The following is a 20,371-nucleotide window of genomic DNA, read 5'->3' as shown; positions in this document are numbered from 1 at the left end:
TACACGTCATGCTCTATTTACCTAAAGCCCTCAAAAGGAAACGACTGGGAGTAATCCAGAGCAAGCTCCAAACGTGGCGACCACACTGCGTAAAAAAAGGAAGACACAATGTCTCAAGCTGCGGTTAACCAGCCAGTTATTAACTAGCGCCTCTACGAGTAAAGTAACGTGCAAAAACTCACCGAAGCTCAGTGCAACAATTAGCGTCAATCCCAGCCGCTGTCAACCATGTACTAAATAAGTGGATCAGGACTGGTAGCTTCCAGTTCAACAAAGTTGCTACAAGCACGGTCGGTGCCACACGAGAAAAACACTCTACACAAACAGAAATACAAAGATTTATTATGAGAAAACGAAAATAGCTTAAACGCACTCAAGAAAGTGCTCCATGAATAAAACTCACCAGGGCTTTGTGCAGGACTGCACAAATAGTATAACCAATTCCAGGAACATGAAATGTATCCGGTGAAGAAACAAGATACCCCAGTGCGGCTAAACCATGCTAGACGCGGTTCGTGAAACAGCAAAGTTTTTGGGTGAGTACACGCGCAGGTGTGCTACCCGGACTTAAACATGGAGCAAGGAGCCGCCCAGTGCTGATTTAAAGGGACAAATGCAAAAAAAACAGTTAATGGACAGAATGCAGAACAATGTCATACATTCACCCCAGTACAGAAATCTGGGCCTAAATCCATCGGTTTTTTTGTTCACCATGCCATTCCAGTTTGAACCCAGCCATATGCAAATCGGTCTTGACCCTGAACCTCATGGGAACAGTACAGCCCAAACTGCCAGGCCCTCCCTGGACTGGAACAAAGCATCTTAGGACCGGTTTCAGGGTTTCACCCCTCATCAGCCAGGATAGCTTGACTCCAGTGGCATGGATAGCAAGGGACCCACATCTGGGCATACCAGTCCCACTCGGGGTGACAAATGCAAAAAAAAGAGTTGATGGACAGAATGCAGAACAATGTCATACATTCACCTCAGTACAGAGATCTGTGCCTATATCCATCGTTTTTTTTGCTCACCATGCCATTCCAGTTTGAACCCAGTCATATGCAAATCAGTCTTGACCCTGAGCCTCATGGGAACTGTACAGCCCAAACTGCTAAGCAGTTTGATTTATTCAGCATTCCGGCCATCATTTGTTTGCATAGCACTTTTCACCCTAAGTGGAATGGATTTGCCCAGACGTGGGTCCCTTGCTCACTGTGCCACTGGATTCAAGCTAGCCTGGCTGATGAAGGGTAATGTGCCACTGTATTCAAGCTAGCCTGGCTGATGGAGGGTAATACCCAGAAACTGGTCCCAGGATGCTTGTTTCCGGTCAAGGGAGGACCTGACTTGGCAGTTCGGTCTGGACTGTTCCCATGAGGCACAGGGTCATGACTGAGTTGCATATGGCTGGGTCTAAACTGGGGTGGCATGGTGAGCAAAAGAACGATGGATTTAACCAAGATCTCTTGAATGGGGGTGAATGTATGATTTATTCAGCATTCCATCCATCATTTGTTTGAGTAGCACTATTCACCCTAAGTGGGATGGGTATGCCCAGATGTGGGTCCCTTGCTCACTGTGCCACTGGATTCAAGCTAGCCTGGCTGATGAAGGGTAATACCCAGAAACCTGTCCCAGGATGCTTGTTTCCGGTCCAGGGAGGACCTGGCTTGGCAGTTCAGTCTGGAATGTTCCCATGAGGCACAAGGTCATGACTTATTTGCAAATGGCTGGGTCTAAACTGGGGTGGCATGGTGAGCAAAAGAACAATGGATTTAACCCAGATCTCTTGACTGGGGGTGAATGTATGAAGAAACCGGTCCGAGGATGCTTGTGTCTGGTCCAGTGGGGGCCTGGCTTGGCAGTTCGGTCTGGACTGTTCCCATTAGGCACAGGGTCATGACTGATTTGCAAATGGCTGGGTCTAAACTGGGGTGGCATGGTGAGCAGAAGAAGAATGGATTTAACCCAGATCTCTTGACTGGGAGTGAATGTATGATTTATTCAGCATTCCGTCCATCATTTGTTTGCGTAGCAAGATTTAAAGGGACAGTACAAGCCTGTGACAAAGAGGTTAACAATAAAGATCCCCGGAAAAAAACAAAAAACAGAGAAAGAGAGAAGAGATGTAGGGCCGTACTCTCTAAAAAATCAAGAGGGGAACGGATCACTTGTCCTGCGTAATCAGGGTTTTACTTTTTTCGTTCAGTATACCGATAAAAAACCCTCATTCCGTCCCGATCTGTCCCCTCTTGATTTTTTGGTAACATAATAAGGAAGCTGAATGGATCACAGCTTCTTCTTTCTCCCCTCCCGTGATTATATAGGCCATACTCTCAGTGGATAAACAGTGGAAAAAAAAGTGGATAAAAAAATTTCAAGCAATGTGGTGAGCAATCATGATTAAAGGAAGTGAACACATACGGGGTAATGTATCTCATGATACAGTTGTGTCAAAGGGGGGTGTCAGGGTGTACGAACACCCACGTCATGTAAACTAAATTGGTAGCAGTGTACCATACAATGCTTGTGGCTCTGTGTATCAGCAGAAGTGTACGATGTTTATATAACCATCAATCCCTTATTCCAATATATGCAGACATTTATAATCATGATTAGCACTCCCTTACTCACACGAGAATGCATAGAACAGGCAATGACAATGACACAAACATTACCAGACCACGAAATAGCAACAGAGTAACCCATCTCCTCTGTGAACAAATTACAGTGTCACCTGTTAAACATAATTTGTGATACAGATCCATTAACACAAAGACAAATATTAACACATTTGTCAAATAACGAATATGCTATGCACATTAATGCCATAAGCTTACATCTGGAAAGCAGCTAGACCTAGAGAATAAAAAGTGGCCTACATACGGAATGAAATATACTGTAATTAACCAAAAATGAAGCCAAAAAAAAAATTTGACACAGAATGTCGTGGGTGTAAAGAATGAAAACATGTTACTGGCTAGAGTGAGCAACACTATCGCACAAGCAAAAAAATATTCAAGAAAACATTCAAGAAAACAGGAGAATGCAAGCTTATCATTTAAACCTTTTGGCATGAGAGTGTCCAAAAAACGTATCCAATACGTTTCATGTTTCATGTTGAGACAAATATTTGGACATATCCCTATCAACCTGTAACGTCACCACTGCTAAAATGGTGAATCGAAGTTGAGCTATCATGTGATGGTATTCATGCCAGTGAGCCGCAAGTGGTGAACTGGTGGTTTTAGTTCTTATCCGACTCTTGTGCTCAGTGATGCGTGTACATAAAGACCTTTCAGTCTTACCCACATAGTACATTCCACATGGGAAACGACTCGTGTAAATGACAAAATGACTGCTACAATCTGCGGTGAGTTCAATCTGATGCTTTTGCCAGAACAGGGATGAGATATGCAATCTTTGACCAACACATTGTTGCAATGGGAACAGTTGAAACATTTACGCATACCCTTGTGTGCCACTTTCGCGTCAGATTCAGACTTAGCAAGAAGTTCTCTCAAGTTGTGTGACCTCTTGTAGGCAAAAAGAGCAGGATCCGAAAAAATGTCTTAAAAGTCTGGTTTAGACTGTAATAATTCCCTTTGTTTCAAGATCACATGTTTGATAGCTAATGATGAGGTGGAGGAATTGGACACGAAAACGTCTCTACTGGATGGTTCCTTGGTCTGTTTCTTCATCAGAGTCTCTCTTTGTAGACCCTGAAAGCCTCTTGTGGCTTCATCAACAATTTCTACAGGATATCCACGGGCTAAATTTTTAGCCCTGATTCATTCATAGAAGGTTCATATTTTGAAATATCAGAAGTGAATTGTTTAACCCGAAGAAACTGTGAGTAGGGAAGATGCCGTTTGAGATATGGTGGGTGAAAACTGGAATATAACAATGAGTTATTGCGGTCGGTCGATTCCTTGAAAATGGCAGTCTTAATCTTTGTTCCATCCACATCAATATTCACATCCAGATAAGAAATATGTTGTTAGTCCAAGTTGTGAGTAAACTGTATCCTTGGGTGCCTCGTATTCAGTAGTTTCAAATTCCCTACAGGATCACCCTGAGGACCCTATTATATAATAAATATGTCATCTATATATCTTCTGTAAAGAATCAGATGATCCGACCAAAAGTTGGCATTTTCTTGTCTTAGTCATTTGGTGCCTGCAGCCTGTCTCTGGGTCGCATGTTGGGGTGTAGTTTGCAGTTGGGCTGTGTGTATTGCCCCTAGATAGCCACACACAATGGGGAGTTTGGATTTGACTGGATGGGCCATCACAGGCAGAATGGGAAGGAGGAGCAGGAGCCAGCCCTACTTACACTTGAATAGACAGTGATGCATTCCACCTGTAATCAGTCTGGGACAGGGGCAGGAAGACAGGACACCTATGCACTTCAAAGGCATGCCTCTTCTCCCTATTTCAATGGCACAACTGAGGATAAATACGAGATCTCAGACACCAACTCTTCAGTTCACTTCTGAACCTGTGGATACTCTGCCAGGAAAAAGGACTGCATTGCTGCTACAAAGACTGCCACTCTGCTGGACTGCATCTCTGAAGGACTGCTGCCCTGCTGTGCTGACCTGCTGCCAGCTTGCCTGGGTGAGAAGGACTGGACATGCATCTCTTGAACCCAGAACCCAGAGTGACTACAACGGCTAGTTGGCTGACCTCCTGATCTGAAGTCTCAGGGACATAATAGACTTCCATCAAACTTACATCAGCACCTGGACCCTGCCACCTGTGGATCCAGTGGAACCGATGCATCTTCTCTGCTGTGCTGCACAAACCTGAGCAGAACCAACTCATCTCCACTGCTGCATGAATTGGAACCAGCGTAAAAAGACCTGTATCACCTTTGCAGCCTTATTGGAACCGTCATTATGTGACATCCTCAGTGCAAGCCCTCGTATCCCTCGTCAACAGCAGGACTCTGCATCGCAGCCTTGCAGCTCCTCCGAACTGATGCATCGCCTGACTGCATGCCACTTCCTCGTTGTCGGACTTTGCATCACAAGCCCTGTTGACCCTTGCATCACAGCCTTGCCGCATCCCGGAACCAACTTATCACTTCGTCTGCTCGATGCATCTACGACGTGGATCCTCGCAGCGCTCTGTCCCAGTCATTGCAACCAAATTTCTACAGTTGGCGCTTTGTGCTTTTTGGTTCTATTTTCCCAAAAATATTTAAATTTGAATATCTTCGGTTCTACTGATTTGATTTTTGTCAGTTTAGTCTTGTCTTATTTATTAAAGGAAGATCTATATTTCTAACCTGCCGTGGGATCCTTTTTGTGGGTGTTTCCACTTTATTGCTGTTTGAAGTGTTGCACAAATTCTTTATATACTGCCTCTAAGTTAAGCCTGAGTGATCTGTGCCAAGCTACCGGAGGGGTGAGCACAGGTTAATTTAGAGTTGGCTTGTGCCTCGCCCTGACAGGGATTTTGGTTGCTGCTTGACCATGGTTCACACCCCAGTCAACCAACAACTCACTTTATAAAGCACAAGGGCATGTAGTAGCTTGCATGCATGGTAAGGCAGAGTCAGTCTTAGAAAGTTAACATTGTTCATGGGCTACTCCCCCTTGGAATGGTAACCCTAGCTATCATCTATGTCCCTTTGGGTGCAAGGGGAGAGTTTAGCATTTGGGAGTTCTGGGGTTTACTCACTGGGAATCAGAGGGTCCTGGGTTTCCATCTGCCTATCTGCCTTCCACTCCCTGAAAAGGGGAGCTGCCTCCAGCTCAGAGCTGGCATGCTATTTATCATCTAACCAACACATTTGATCACTGCTGCCCACTTTGTTATTTAGGTAACAAGTGCCATCAGTCAATTCAACAAATATTGGCAGAGTCAATGGATCTCACATTTTGTTACTGAAAGTGTTACATAGTCCCACACTTTGAGATCTTGGATGGCTCCTGTGGAGAAGCCCTGGAGAGCAAAAGTAGATCACAAAGTATTGTGAACTCTGTGTTTATCTGAATGTGAATGGCAGAATGACAGAAAACAGATATGATAAAATACATGTTTTTCCTATCCTTGCTGGGACTGGAATGATCGTTGAAGGGGAAACAGGTGTGTACCCCTCCTCTAAGTGCCTGACTGCCTGTGGGCCTGTTATCCTGACTTTTTGGTTGCCCCTGCAATCTCACATTAATCCATACTCTAATCTATTATGTTCACAGAGGCCTATGACTGTTCATGGTAACAGTCCAGTACCTAATGCTTGAAACATGTGCCTTCTTGAATTACATTGGACTACTGTCCATGTCTTGGGGTAGTCATGTAGAGAAATGGTGGCAGTGCATGAATGACCCAGGAACTGAAATGATAAATTCAGCAATGGCCTTAGCAATGGGATACTGATATTGTTTTCTTGAGCAGTGCCATTTTGTTCAAGGTGAGAAGGTTTCTAGGGATTACTGCTTCAGGAAGGCTGATGACTACCAGGTTGAGAGATCTCACACTTCATTGTGCCCTGTTTCTGGATACTCCTACTTGTAGCAAGTAAATCTACAGCTCCTGTCTGTACATAACTAGGACCCACACCACCCCACTATGTTCCAGTAGCAAGTTATTCATGACAAAGGAAAGGAGTGCTCCCCGCACCATATTGGCCAGTAGGGCAATCAGGCAATGCCAGAATACCTGTCCTCACAGGTCAATGAAAGGACTGTTTTTTCGGCTATTTGTGGGTCTGTTTTGTGGTCTGGTGGGCCGTTGTTACTGTTACCACAAACATTGCTTTCATAAAGCACAAATACATGCAGTCTTCCATACCTTGTAAACGAACAATAACGCTGGTTTTCACTAGTTCAAAACTGCCCGACTTTGCAACGAAGAACCACTTTTTAGCTATCTGATTCACTAATGGAGCCAAGTTTTATTTTTGTGCCCAGACCTCTTCTCTGTCCCAGTCTGACCCTGAGTGCTCCGCAGGGTACTCAAAGGACCGCTGCGTAACCAAGGCTGGTGTCTGCATGACAGCTGGTCTGCTGCATTGAGGTGACATCACCTAAAGTCTGTACTTCTTGCTGGAAGAGGTGTGGGCCTGCAAAGCACGTAGAAGCTTGCCTGCCTGAAGACAGAATGGAGAGTAATTTGCCCTACAGGAGAAGACACTGGCCTGGTGTAGAAGCTAGGCATATTCCGGGTGTGAGAAATGCTCAGAGCAAGCTAACTGTGAGAGGGAGTGAAGCCAGGAGTGTTGCATGTTTTGAGGAATCTCCTGGTCTCCTGAGTGCCTCCTGCTGTGAACTGCACCACGAACGTTATCAGAAAAAGTATTAATGTATCAGCCAGCATTCTGCCATGGGCCTGAGAAACTGATGCTGCTGCAAATTTTCAGAGTTGAAGATCCCTCATCACTACCAATATGGAAGTCCTAATCAGACCAGTTTCCCCAACTGCTGATACGCAGATCGCTGATGATCTGGCACAAGTGCTGCAACTGCCCTGCTTTGATTTTAGTGCCATCAGCACTGCATCCACCATGGGAGGCCATAACTACTGAAGATGAACACCTGACAGAAAGGCTTGCTTTTCTGATCTTACTCATTGGCTCACATTTTAAGAGATCACTGCTGCAGCTACTTCATCAATGAAGCCACTGCAATAGGTGATAACAAGAAAGCACCAACCACTGCCACTAAAGCAGCATCTTCACCAAGCAGGTAAAAGTGGACCTAACGTGAGTGGAGCCAGAGACTGAACATGCAGAGAATCTACCTGATGAGTTTAAGACATTTGCCTGGGTGAATCTGAGACAACAAAAGCCTTTCAACTATTTTATGTACCTAGTCAGTGGGGTAATCAAGAGTGAACCTCAGATGCACCTAATAATGCTTATATTTAAGTGTTCTAGTTTTCAGTTTCAATAAATTTGTGTTGTTAAAAACTGACAGGAGAAAAATGTAGTTCTAGGTTGAAACCAGAATCGGCCAGCAGTGGGCACCAGAAATCAGGCAGGAAGTGGGGGTGAACGACTTACAACGCTCTCCTCTACTCGTGGTACAGTGCTATTGTTTTCGAAGTAGCAGCACAGCCTTTGAGTGGCAGGGAGGTGCACCAACGTTCAAAGTTTATTTTGGACTACTGGACCTTGGTGTATAGGGGCTAAGCCTTCCTACCGCCCCAGTATCCACAATCCCAGGACCGACTAACTATAGTGTCTCACTCGCTCTCCTATACAATCTTGAAGATGCAAATGAATAGACACCCCAGAACACAACACTCCGGACTCTCTCAGGAATCGATCGAGTATAGTTTAAAGTGTTTATTTTAACTATCATGCTCTATAATGCAGTATACGAGCCACTACCATAGTGCCTAGATGGTATATCTACATCATAGGAACAGCATGACTCTTCTCCCTGGAAAGGTCCCTCTCCAAGTGTGTGTTAACCAAACATGTATTTCCCTAATATCAAAGCGGATCTATGATGTTACAACGCGTTATTTTACAACGCAGACCGTTACATCGCAATTTTTACAACGCAGGATCCATTACAACGCATGGCATTACAACGCATGGCATTACATCGCAGATGCTATTACAACGCATGGCATTACATCGTAAGTATAGGTAAGTATACCTTTTTAAAAAAAATGTAATTATTTTAATTTAATTAAATTATTTTAATTAAAATACTTTTTAAAATAGTAATTATTTTTATTTAATAATTTTAAATCTATTTATTTAAATTAATTTTAATAAAAAATGTAATTAATTTTATTTAATTAATATAATTAAATTAATTTAATTTAAATATTTTTTTGATTGTAATTAAAATAAATTATTTAAAATAATGTATTTAATTTAATTATTTTAATTAAGAAATGTAATTAATATAATATAATTAATTTTATTTAACTTAAAAACACCCCTGTACCCCAAAACCCAAACCCTGCCCTGAAACCTAAAAACACCCCTGTACCCCAAAACCCAAACCCTGCCCTGAAACCTAAAAACACCCCTGTACCCCAAAACCCAAACCCTGCCCTGAAACCTAAAAACACCCCTGTACCCCAAAACCCAAACCCTGCCCTGAAACCTAAAAACACCCCTGTACCCCAAAACCCAAACCCTGCCCTGAAACCTAAAAACACCCCTGTACCCCAAAAACCAAACCCTACCCTGAAACCTAAAAACACCCCTGTACCCCAAAACCCAAACCCTACCCTGAAACCTAAAAACACCCCTGTACCCCAAAACCCAAACCCTACCCTGAAACCTAAAAACACCCCTGTACCCCAAAACCCAAACCCTACCCTGAAACCTAAAAACACCCCTGTACCGCAAAACCCAAACCCTACCCTGAAACCTAAAAACACCCCTGTACCCCAAAACCCAAACCTGAAACCTAAAAACACCCCTGTACCCCAAAACCCAAACCCTGCCCTAAAACCTCAGTACACCAATACATATACTCCTATACTCATATTTATTTAAAAAATTACTTAAATTAATACATTTAATTTATAATATTTAAAAACATAAATAAATATTTTTATTTATTTTTATTTATAATTAATATTAATTAAATCATTTATATAATATTAAATAAAATTAAAATAAATTATATACTTACCAATACTTACGATGTAATGGTATGCGTTGTAATAGCATCTGCGATGTAATGCCATGCGTTGTAATGCCATGCGTTGTAATGGATCCTGCGTTGTAATAGCTGCGTTGTAACAGCATTACGACGTAAAAGTTGCGTTGTAAGCGATACACACCTATCAAAGCATGAGTCTTCAGCAGCAGCAGCTATGTTTGGCATGTTTAGTCTAGGTGCTAGGGACTGACCAGAACAGAATAACAAGGGGTATTGTTTATCGACCTTGTTCAGACTAAACTCCAGCAAGAGACAGAGAATCCACAAAGCAGATGATTCTCATGTGAAAGTCATAAACAGAGTCTTGCAAAATAAATTCATGTAATAATGTGCGCAAAAGCGGCATCATGGCAGCAAAGCTCATGCTAACTTAGCGATGTCAACAATATTACAGGTCCTTCATCTTCCCACTTAACCTGCAGCACTGGCTTCCACCTCTGCTCCTCACAATACTTTCCGGTCCTAAGGTCCTTGCAGGCCTACATGTTGTGCTGTGGCAACTGGAGAAGGATAGATGGTGGTCTCTCCAGCTGTTGTGTAGCTGCAAGCTAGCTGTGAGCTCGTGGTTGTTCCTCTACTTTTACAGATTATGACTTCTCTTGGGGCTTCTGATAATATAAGTGGTGGCAGACTATGTCAGAGCTCCTGTGGTTTCAGCTGATGGGCTGGATGTGGTAGTATGAGCATCTGTTTGTTCATTGTTTTATTTTAACTTTTCAAATGTTTCTATTGCTTTAGTAAAAACATTTTTGTGGATAATTTTCTGTTTATGGGTATCATTTTGTATCATTTTTCCTTGTATTACGCTTTTTATTTCTGTTTTCCTCTGAATTTGTGCCTTGAACCATTGTTGTTATTATATACTTAATTACCTCAGATTCGGGTAATAGGGCTGCCCCTGTTTGATGTAACCATCTTTCTAAAAGTGGCATTTTCAGAATTCTGATGAAAAATCAGTTCACCATTAAGGAGAGCTTTTAATTACAATTCTATGAACACCAGCCTGCCTGCTCCCAATTGGAAGTTACACTATAAGGCAACCAAAATATTATCCTATGGGAGTGGTAGATCATGCAGTAAAGAAAAAGGAATGTAGGAGTTTTTCACTACCAGGACATGTAAGAGCTAAACTTGCATGTCCTAATTTTCTAGGTACACTGCACCCTGCCCTATGGACTGGTCAAGGCCTACTCCAGGGGTGACGTATATGTATTTAAGTGGAGGATGTAGGCCTGGTTTATTTTGCCAGTTCGAAATGGCAGTTTGGAAACTGCTCACTCATGCTGCAGTGGCAGGACCAAGAAAACTAAAAATGTGCTACTTAATGAGTGTTTTAAACAGTGCTGTAGGATCACCAATAACATTTAATTACACTTAGCTGGGTACATGCTGTACCAGTTTACTAGAGGCAATTTACATACAAGTAGATTAAATGTGCCAATTGGGTATAAGTCAATTTCACCATGTTTTAAGGAGAGAGCACAAGCACTTTATTCCTTGTTAGCAATAGTAAAGTGCACAGAGTCCCAAGGCCTGCAAAAACAAGATCAGCTAAAAAAAGACTGGTGAAGGCAAAACGTTTAGGGGAAGACCAACCTAAGGCTGACAGGTCCAAAACAAATCATAAGATAGTGTCTGAACATTGCAAATTTTGGTTGTAGAAGTCAGTGCTAGGCCACAGGCTATTCATTTAGCGATCATGAATGTTATTTAGGGGTCACAAAAGCGATCATTGCCTTTCCCCTTTTGACTTCTAATATATTCTCTTTGCAGCACCTGGTTTCGGGAGCTAACAAAAGCAGTGTCAAGAACAAAAAGTAAACAGTGCCTTTGTGATTAGTGTTTGCTTTCTGCATATCCAAGTAGGACAACATTTTCTATTTGGTACCTCCTAGAATGCAGACACACGTTTTTTTATTTCTATTCCAAAACCGTCCCCTGTCCCTACTCCAAGAGTTTGTTTTTTAAAACAAACAAACTATAGACGACGAACGACCTTTACAACGCGGTTGTTACACTGCGATACATTTACATTGCGGTTATTACAACGCAAGTCATTACAACTAAGGAATAGTACGAGTTACTATTCCAACACCTTCCCTACTGTTACACACACTGGAGTTGGAATAGTAAATCATACTATTCCTTTGTCCAGCGCCTCTAGCGCAAGTCGTTGTAACGACTTGTGTTGTAATAACCGCGATGTAACGTAACGTAATGTAAATGATCGCGTTGTAATGTTACATATTCACTATTGACTGGTCTGCCATGCTGCCATGACATGAGACTGCCCCAATTGCTTTTTTTCACAGAAACTGCCCAATTCATGTCAGCAGGGGTAATTTCAGTTCTCTATGGAAAATTTGTCAAAAAATGATTTATAGACTAGCTATCAACTTTGGAGCCAAGTAGGGTGTAGAATGTACACTTCTTTTTCACATCAAACATTTCCCGATATCAAGAGAGGAAAAAACAAATGAAGCAGAAAAACAGAGGAAGAGAAAGACGGTAGCACTGTCACAAAAGGAGGAAACAGGAACCTGAAAAAGTGAAACAAAGGAGTGGGAAGTGTCTTGCACTGGTTTAAAGCATTCTGGGGTTGATTCAGGACTATGCAGCCTTAATTTTGGGGGGCGCTTACTTTTAATTACACCGGCCGTGGGCTTAAGGCAGAGCTTTGGGCACCGGGCTCCCTATTTTACAAATCTACTACCGGGTAAAGCAGCTCACCACAGGTCCTTTTAGCTCCAATCTCCTTCACCCTATAAGAGCAAATTTTATTTGCAAAAAAACCACGCATTTTATTAAAAATGTGAAAAAGTCACTGGTTGGCAAGTCATCAAGTACTAAGCTGCAATAGGTTTCTGAAAAGAGGATTGTGACAGGACTGGAAGAATAGACTGACGTATAATGAATCGAGAATTCAATCAAAACATTGACATTTTCTGAACTGATCACTTTTTATTTATTGTTGAATTTTTGAAATCATTGAATGTTTTGAGGCTCTTATCAATTTTATGAGGGGTGAGGTGAGGATCCTTGTTTGGGAGGGTGAAAAGTATAGACCGGAAGACACGCCAGGTCATTATATGATGACAAATATAGGGCTTTATACATGTTTGTGGCTATGTTAATGGTACAAGATCACTGAAAATGAAGGACAATTCAGATTTCCGCAATATGATACTTTTAAATTAAAGATTGTTGAACATTGGAGGCGTGGCTAAGCCACAGACAAAGATGGCCATGTGGCATTGAAGCTCCGCCAGCCGTTTCCAGCTCAACAGCAATATCCCCTCAATATGCTGCATTAGCGGACCCCCAACTCAACATCGCTCGATCACTAAGTGTGTGGTGCACATGGTGATCAGCAAAACAAACAAGATGATGGACGGAATGTTGCACACTGGCAAAACGTTCACCCCCAGTCACAGATCTGGGTTTAATCCATCGTTATTTTGCTCATCAAGCCACCCCAGTTCAGACATGGCCATATGCAAATCAGTCTTGACCCTGTGCCACGTCTGAACTGGGGTGGCAGAGTGGCCTAAAGAACTGTGATGGATTAAACCCAGATCTGTTGACTGGGTGTGAGTGTGTGATTGGTTCAAATGCTCCCTCCATCACCACCCCCTTTTGTAGCACATGGTGATTCCACCGGATCGCAGTTTGGAGCCTCTGCAACTTGTTTCCCGGCGCTCAGAAGATCGGGGGGAGTAGCGATTGTCAGTCTCGGTTGGATCCCTTCCCCGCGCAGCTTGACTGAAGGCTCAACCTGGCTTAGGGTTGGCGCTGGACTGGAGCGAGCAGCTACCACCGCGGGGAGTGCACCGGGCGCGAGTCCCTCTTTGCACTCTCCCCCTTCCCATACTCTCCGGTCCAGCTGGGGCGCGGCAACATTTGGCTATACCCTTGGCTGTTCCACCTGTTCCTGTCTTCTCCCTGAGGCCCTGCGGGGACATGGCCCGCAGGTGAGCCTGGGAGGCGACCACCCGGTTGCTTGCTGTTGTGGTTGTGGGGTATGAACCATCACTCCCGACACTTGGTTGCCCCCTAGCGACATCCCTTCATGCTGGCCCACGCGGTCGTGCGACCTGCGGCTGGTAGGCCCGACGCTCTTGCTTCCCCCTGCATAACGGGGCTTAGGATTTGTGACACCACAGCGTGGCACTTAGCAGCAAATGGGGGCAGCTGAACCCTAAGCCTTGGCCTACACGCAACTTCCGAAGTCCCATACTTCACCTACTCCCGGTTCTAGGCATTTCAGTCCACAGGCCCCATCATTGTATAGAGGCGCAGTTAACATCCTACATCTGTGAATGCTCATCAGAGTGCTCTCTTCCTGTGCACCCATCACTCCTCTCGCCAGGCTACTCCGAGGTAAGATTTGCCTGCTCTTGATGTGATCTGCATGCCGTCTCCATTCCCCCCTCTCCTCCCACTAGTAGAAGGACCTGGTTTCATCTCAAACCCTTTATATACTCAGTGATCATCTTGCTGCCTCCCTTTTCTCATCCCTGCACAGCGGCATGGGCCGCAGCGACCCTGTGCAAAAGACCCTTCCTTTTGAAAAACTCGCTGAGAAAGTTCCAGAGGGCGGTTCCGACATGGCGGAGGGAGGACATGGTGCGGACCGTAATGGCAACTCCAGTGCTCAATCCTTCTCACTACTATTTTAATTCAAGTACATGTTAGACGCCTATATTTGGCTGAGGCACGCATATCGGACATTGAAGATGGCACTGCGCAATCTCTCAAAATGCTGGAGCGTGTTGAACCCATCCTCAAGGATGTGGCGATTAAGAAAGAGGACCTTGAGGCACGCAGCAGGCGCAATAACCTCTGCCTCTTTGGGGTGCCGGAGACCACAGCCCCGGGCCTTCTGGACCTCTTTATTGAGACCTTGCATACTGATATGTTTGGGAGGGAGTCCTTTACCCCTGGCTTTGTGGTGGAACATGCTCACAGCACTCTGGAGTCCCGACCTAACCCGGGCTGCCCTCCAAGGCCCCTCATCACACGCATCCTGAACTTTTGAGACCGTGACACTGCACTACGCTTCACCAGAGAACGCGGAGATACTACATGGCAGGGCTCCAAACTATCTCTCTACCCGGACTTTACCATCATGGTGCAGGAGGCCCGTCATAAGTACAATGGGGTCAAGGCCACCCTCAGGAACTTGGGTTTGAAGTATAGCAAGCTATACCCTGCCAGATTGCGAGTTGATGATAATGGCCCAGCCCGCATTTTCGATAACCCAACCGAAGTGCAGGAAATTTGCCACACATACAAACAAAACAACAACCAGCCAGTCCCTGATGGGGTCAGGACCTCCCCTCCACTCACCTGCTCCAAAGCTGGTATGGAACTTTTTTGAAGTGCCAGAACTGGCTGATTCTGTCGCACTGCTCATTTTCCATTGTTGCACGGCTGTTTTGGGATAATATCACTCATCAATACAAAATGTTTCGAATAGCTGGTCGACTGACGTGACACGGGTATACCGCTCCAGGGTTTTCTCATTCCAATTCAAAGTTTCTAGGTATATCATGTTTCGTTGTCTTTTGTGGTTATTGCCTCGCTTTCTTCTTTGTGAGGATGTGTGGGGGGCGGACAACTTCTATCGTACAGAAATGTTTGCAGGAAACGCATCTGCCCAAATCTGACTCTGCATGTTTTGTGTCAAGCTGGGAGGCACACAGATATTTTGCCAACTTCAGCAATTATGCTAGGGGCACGGCCATTCTTATTCACAAAAGGGTGTCTTTCAGTCCTTCCTCCACCATAGAGGATAACAAGGGTAGATACACCATTGTTACTGGGTCACAGCACTGCTCTGGTGTGTGTTTATGCCCCGAACACTGATTCCCCGGAATTCTTTTATTCCCTACATGTCCAGCTCATAAAGTTAGGTTCTGTTCTATTACTGGTAGGGGGCAATTTAATTTGCTCCTTAACCCCGACTTGGATGGCACCGCTATATCTCCTGGCACTAAACCACATGCACGCCGTGCTCTTCTTGATCTTTGTGAACAATTATCGCTACTAGACATATGGCGCAAGCCCAACCCCTCCCTCACTGAATACACACACTATACTGGCCAACACAACACTTGGACTAGGATCAATTATTGGCTTGTTTTCCCTGGCATCTTCAGCTGGTACCACTCGATCACGACTCTCCCGAGAACATATTCCGACAACTCCCCGGTTAAGCTTATCCTTAGAGTTCCCCGACCAGATGGGTTCCAACGTCAGTGGCGCTTTCCAAGTCGCGCCCTCAACGATGACCTCTTCCACTCTGAGGTGTGCTAAGCTATTGAAGAATACTTTGCCATCAACACTGGCTCGGTTGACACTTGGGCAGTCCTGTGGGAGGGTTTTAAAGCATACGTCAGGGGTGTCTGCATTGCCAAACATGCTGGCTTACTAAAAGCTCTAGGAACCACACTCTCTTGTTTGGAACTAGACCTGACAGAAATGGACAGCGCAACAATAAACACTTCTAATCAGAGGCCCTCGAGAGACAAATCTTACCCCCACACTTCGTGAGGCTGTCATTATACTCCTTTCCAAACCCGTCAAGGATCCGTCATTATGTGGGTCATACAGACCTTTATCCCTACTAAACTTAGATTATAAAATTCTGGCCAATGTCCTCGCCATGCACTTTTCTCTCTTGATGGAATTTAATATTTCCCCAGCCCAATCCGGCTTTGTTCCCCATCGATCTACTTCATTGAATCTCAGGACGCTCTTTTCGATTCTCCACAGGATTAACCCCAAGGTCCCAGCTGCTGCAATCTTGTTGGACACTGAGAAACATTCGACTCCTTAGAGTGGCCTTTTTTGTGCCTGTCATGAGCCGCATTGGAAAGCCTGAGGGATTTATTGCCACTACTGCATTACTGTATAGCCACCCCACAGCTAGACTTCGCCTGAACGGCACGCTTTCATGACCCTTCTCTCTATCTCGCGGCACTCGCCAAGGCTGTCCACTGTCGCCCTTATTGCTTATACTCGCTATGGACCCTTAATCTGCCATTTCCAGGAGAAGCACCTTCAGAGGGACCTCCGATTCAACACTGGCCCCCTCCTGTTCTCGCTCTATGCGGACAACACTATTCTTTATGTCAGGGAACCTCAGGTCAACTCGGAGCCTCTCATTAGAGAGATAATCAGATTTGGACAACATTCTGGCCTGGGCATTAATTGGCGCAAGTCGGTTATCTTGCCCCTAACTTAGAGCACAATGCAGTGGGAATGTGAATTCCCCCTTGAATGGTGCACTGACTCCATTAAGTATTTGGGCATTCATATACATCTGGACACCACCCAGATCCTCCACCTCAATTATGGTCAAGCAGTTAGCACCCTCGAGGCTCAGGTGGAGAGATGGCTGTGGTTGCCGCTGTCCATTGCTGGCAGAGTTGCAGTGATCAAGATGGATATTCTCCCCAAAATTTTATATCTTTTTAATAACATCCCCATATTCCTCCCGAATAGTTTCTTTTTAACATTACGCTTGCATCTTATCAGATTAGTCTGGGGGACAAACAGGCTTGCGTGCGTTGGCAAGTACTAACCCTTTCATGTGAGAGGAGAGGGTATGGGGTTCCTGACCTAAAATTGTACTGTCCAGTGGCCCAATGCAGCTACGCTTTTGCTTGGGTCCACCCAGACGCTAGGATCCCATTTCTTCGCCCTGAGGCAGATTTCACTCTGCCTGAGACGTTAGATACAGTATTATCCAAGGGCGTCCCCAGAGACCCTAACAATATACAGACAGTCTCTACCACCAGTTGGGCCTGGGAGAACCTGAGCCGGATCACCGGCACAGCTACACTATATTCATCAGCTCTACCTATCCCCAATGCTTGCTGGCTGCCAATCACAGGTGAGAGACTGGTGCAGCGCACCTTGGCCAACTTTGATCTCACTAAATTTGGAGACTTGTACCCTAAAGGGCATGTCTTTTCGGTGGCGGATGAAGTCCGCTTCCACAACGCCACATTCATGGATCGCTTCATTCTTGGACTAATTTGTTCGGCTCTACCTGCCTCTCTGCCTGGTTTTCCCATTGAACCGAACTCGTTCACTCCACTCTCCATGATCATTGAGAGCAAGGGAGGGGCACACCTCATATCTAAACTGTACAAGGCATGTTCTGGCATTATACCGGTCAACGACGACAGGGTTCGCAAAGACTAGAAAGACGACTTAGGCTGCCCCATCACAGATGACCAGTGGACCAAGTGTTGTACAGTAACGAAATAAGTCTCTTTAAACAGCTGACATAAATAACTCCATTTTAAATTCCTGCGTAGAATATACATCACCCCAGCCAGATCCCACAGGCTTGATCCGTCCAGACCTCATACCTGTTGTAAGTGTGATGCCCCACACGCTGATTTTGCCCATCTGGCGTGGATTTGTCCAAAACTACGGTCATATTGGGAGGCGGTACACAAAACACTAGGAGACAAGACCAAACTGAACCTCGTCCCCACATCTAAAGTTGCACTATTAGGTTGTGTGGTAAACTTCCCCAAAGGGGTTAGGAAATTTGTCTCCCTTAGTTTACTGCTGGCCAAAACAGAAATCGCTATTCATTGGGGCCGAAAGACAGTTCTCACATTACAAAACTGGCTAAATAGTCTTGCATTCTGTAACACTAACAGTGAAGTCTATTCCAGTACACTGCCTCCCTCCTCCCATCCCAAAGATATTTGAGGGTCTTTTAGGACTTCTTTTGAGTCTGTACACCGCGCTTCTAGCTCTCAGCTGGGACAAGGCATGGTCCCGGCAAGGTTGGGGTAACCAGCTTGTTAATCACAATTGTGCGTTTACCAATGTTCCTCTGTGTGTTACAGAGGTTGTTACTTTTTGATTATGTGTCTGTACCTGAAGCTGCTTGTTTGTGGGAGGGCTGTTGGATGGCGGACGTTTCCATTTGGGGGAGCTGGGCGGGCCTCTGGGACTGCATTCTCAAATTTTAATTGGTTCCTTCTTTCCCTACCTTTTCTGGATATATTGACTCTTACATGGTTAGCATTTTCTCATTGTTCAATGTTAATGGCAATGACAGTGAGCACTTATGTTTGTATTGCTACAACATAATAAAATGGTAAATAACGTTAAAAAAAAGATTGTTGAACATTTAAGTGAAAAAATATATGAAATGAAGCCACCTCCTGGACCTACACAGTATAAAGCATTAAATGCTTGGGGGCGAGCAGCACATGCTATATAGAAAGAAAAGTACCAGATTAGTGCAAAGAGAGCAATGTGAAAGTATGCAGATACTCAATGGGATGAAGGAAAGCAGTGGTGGAGGAAATGCTTAGTCAAGGGAGATAGAATGTACCCAGCTATAACTACTAAAAAGTCTACAAGGAATCAGGAACACGGAAAAGTTGCTGATGATGAGTCCCCAAGAAAAAGTGATATGTATAGTGATTTGGGGGATGATATTTTAGATACTTTGCTATCCTTATATTCACCACCATATGTGGCTCCTACAACCAGTACAGATGGTGCAGCAACTACTAGTGCTAAAATGACTACAGCCCCTGTTAACCTGAATGCAAGTCAGACTGAGAGACCACTTCCAATACTTCAGATTGCAGCTCGACCTGTTGAAGTAGCCCCTAGAGTAGTAGCTCCAGGTGTTACTGCTTCTATTGTGACTGTTCTTGCACCACTGTCACAGGTTGTTTCAGAGCAGCCACTAGCAGTGGATGTTACAAATGCACCAACAAATATTATACCAAATTGAACTGTTCCAGGTGTTGTAGGAGGAGTAGCAGCGACAAGGTTTGTTCCAACATCGCAAAACCCACAGATTGTCACCTTGGATGCTTGCATAAAATGTTCAATCATTAAGAGAAGGGAGAAAGATTGTCTTTATGACACATATTGTACAGGGAAAGACAGGGCAATTTGATGATGGGATATTTCCCCGATGGTTTGAAGAAACTCCAGAAATTAAAACGATGGGAGAAACAGAGAGACCATCTATTAGACAGGAAAAGGTAAGGCCCCTAGTTGCACCAACATTGAAGCTGGAATTACAAGAGATTATCAGAGGATGCCTAGACATTTCACATTAGGCAAATTCATTGATATATTTGAGTACAAAAACCATAAACCATGACAGATTTTATGAATTTTCAGGAAAATACAAAGTGGACCTCTCTAAGAGTGTTCCTTTACAGAAAAGCTTAAGGACACAGCAAGAAGATGAAGTTATTGTGACAATGTAGTTTTCAGGAATCAGATTACGTATTGCAGAGTTGGTAAAGTGCATCCGCAAATGAAGTTATTTTGACAGATTAGAGAGCAAGTTGGCAAAAAGGGAAAGAAAAAGAAACAATCAGATGCTATAGAAGCGAATGGTGAGCCATCCCCAGTGCCCCCAAATGAAGATGAGGTTTAACTTTCCCTATGAGGGAGATACCAGGAGAAGGGGATGTTCATGTACCATTAAGTAGAGGTGATCCTGTAACATAAACAAACAACTTTCTGACATTAAGAGAGAATCTTGCCCAGTAGTATACAGAGATTGATAGATTTGTGAAAACTTCAAAGGTTTTGTTTGACAGACTTGAATACTTTATTTGATATTGTGGAACTGAGTGATCTATGGGATAAATGTAAAATACCTGTGCAATAGCTACATACTGAGAATCATAGAGATGTGGGTACTTGTGCACCTTCATCTGTGGT

This window comes from Lissotriton helveticus, chromosome 2_1 (genome assembly GCF_964261635.1).
Source record: "Lissotriton helveticus chromosome 2_1, aLisHel1.1, whole genome shotgun sequence".
Taxonomy (NCBI): Eukaryota; Metazoa; Chordata; class Amphibia; order Caudata; family Salamandridae; genus Lissotriton; species Lissotriton helveticus.
Note: the sequence above shows the minus strand (reverse complement) of the source record.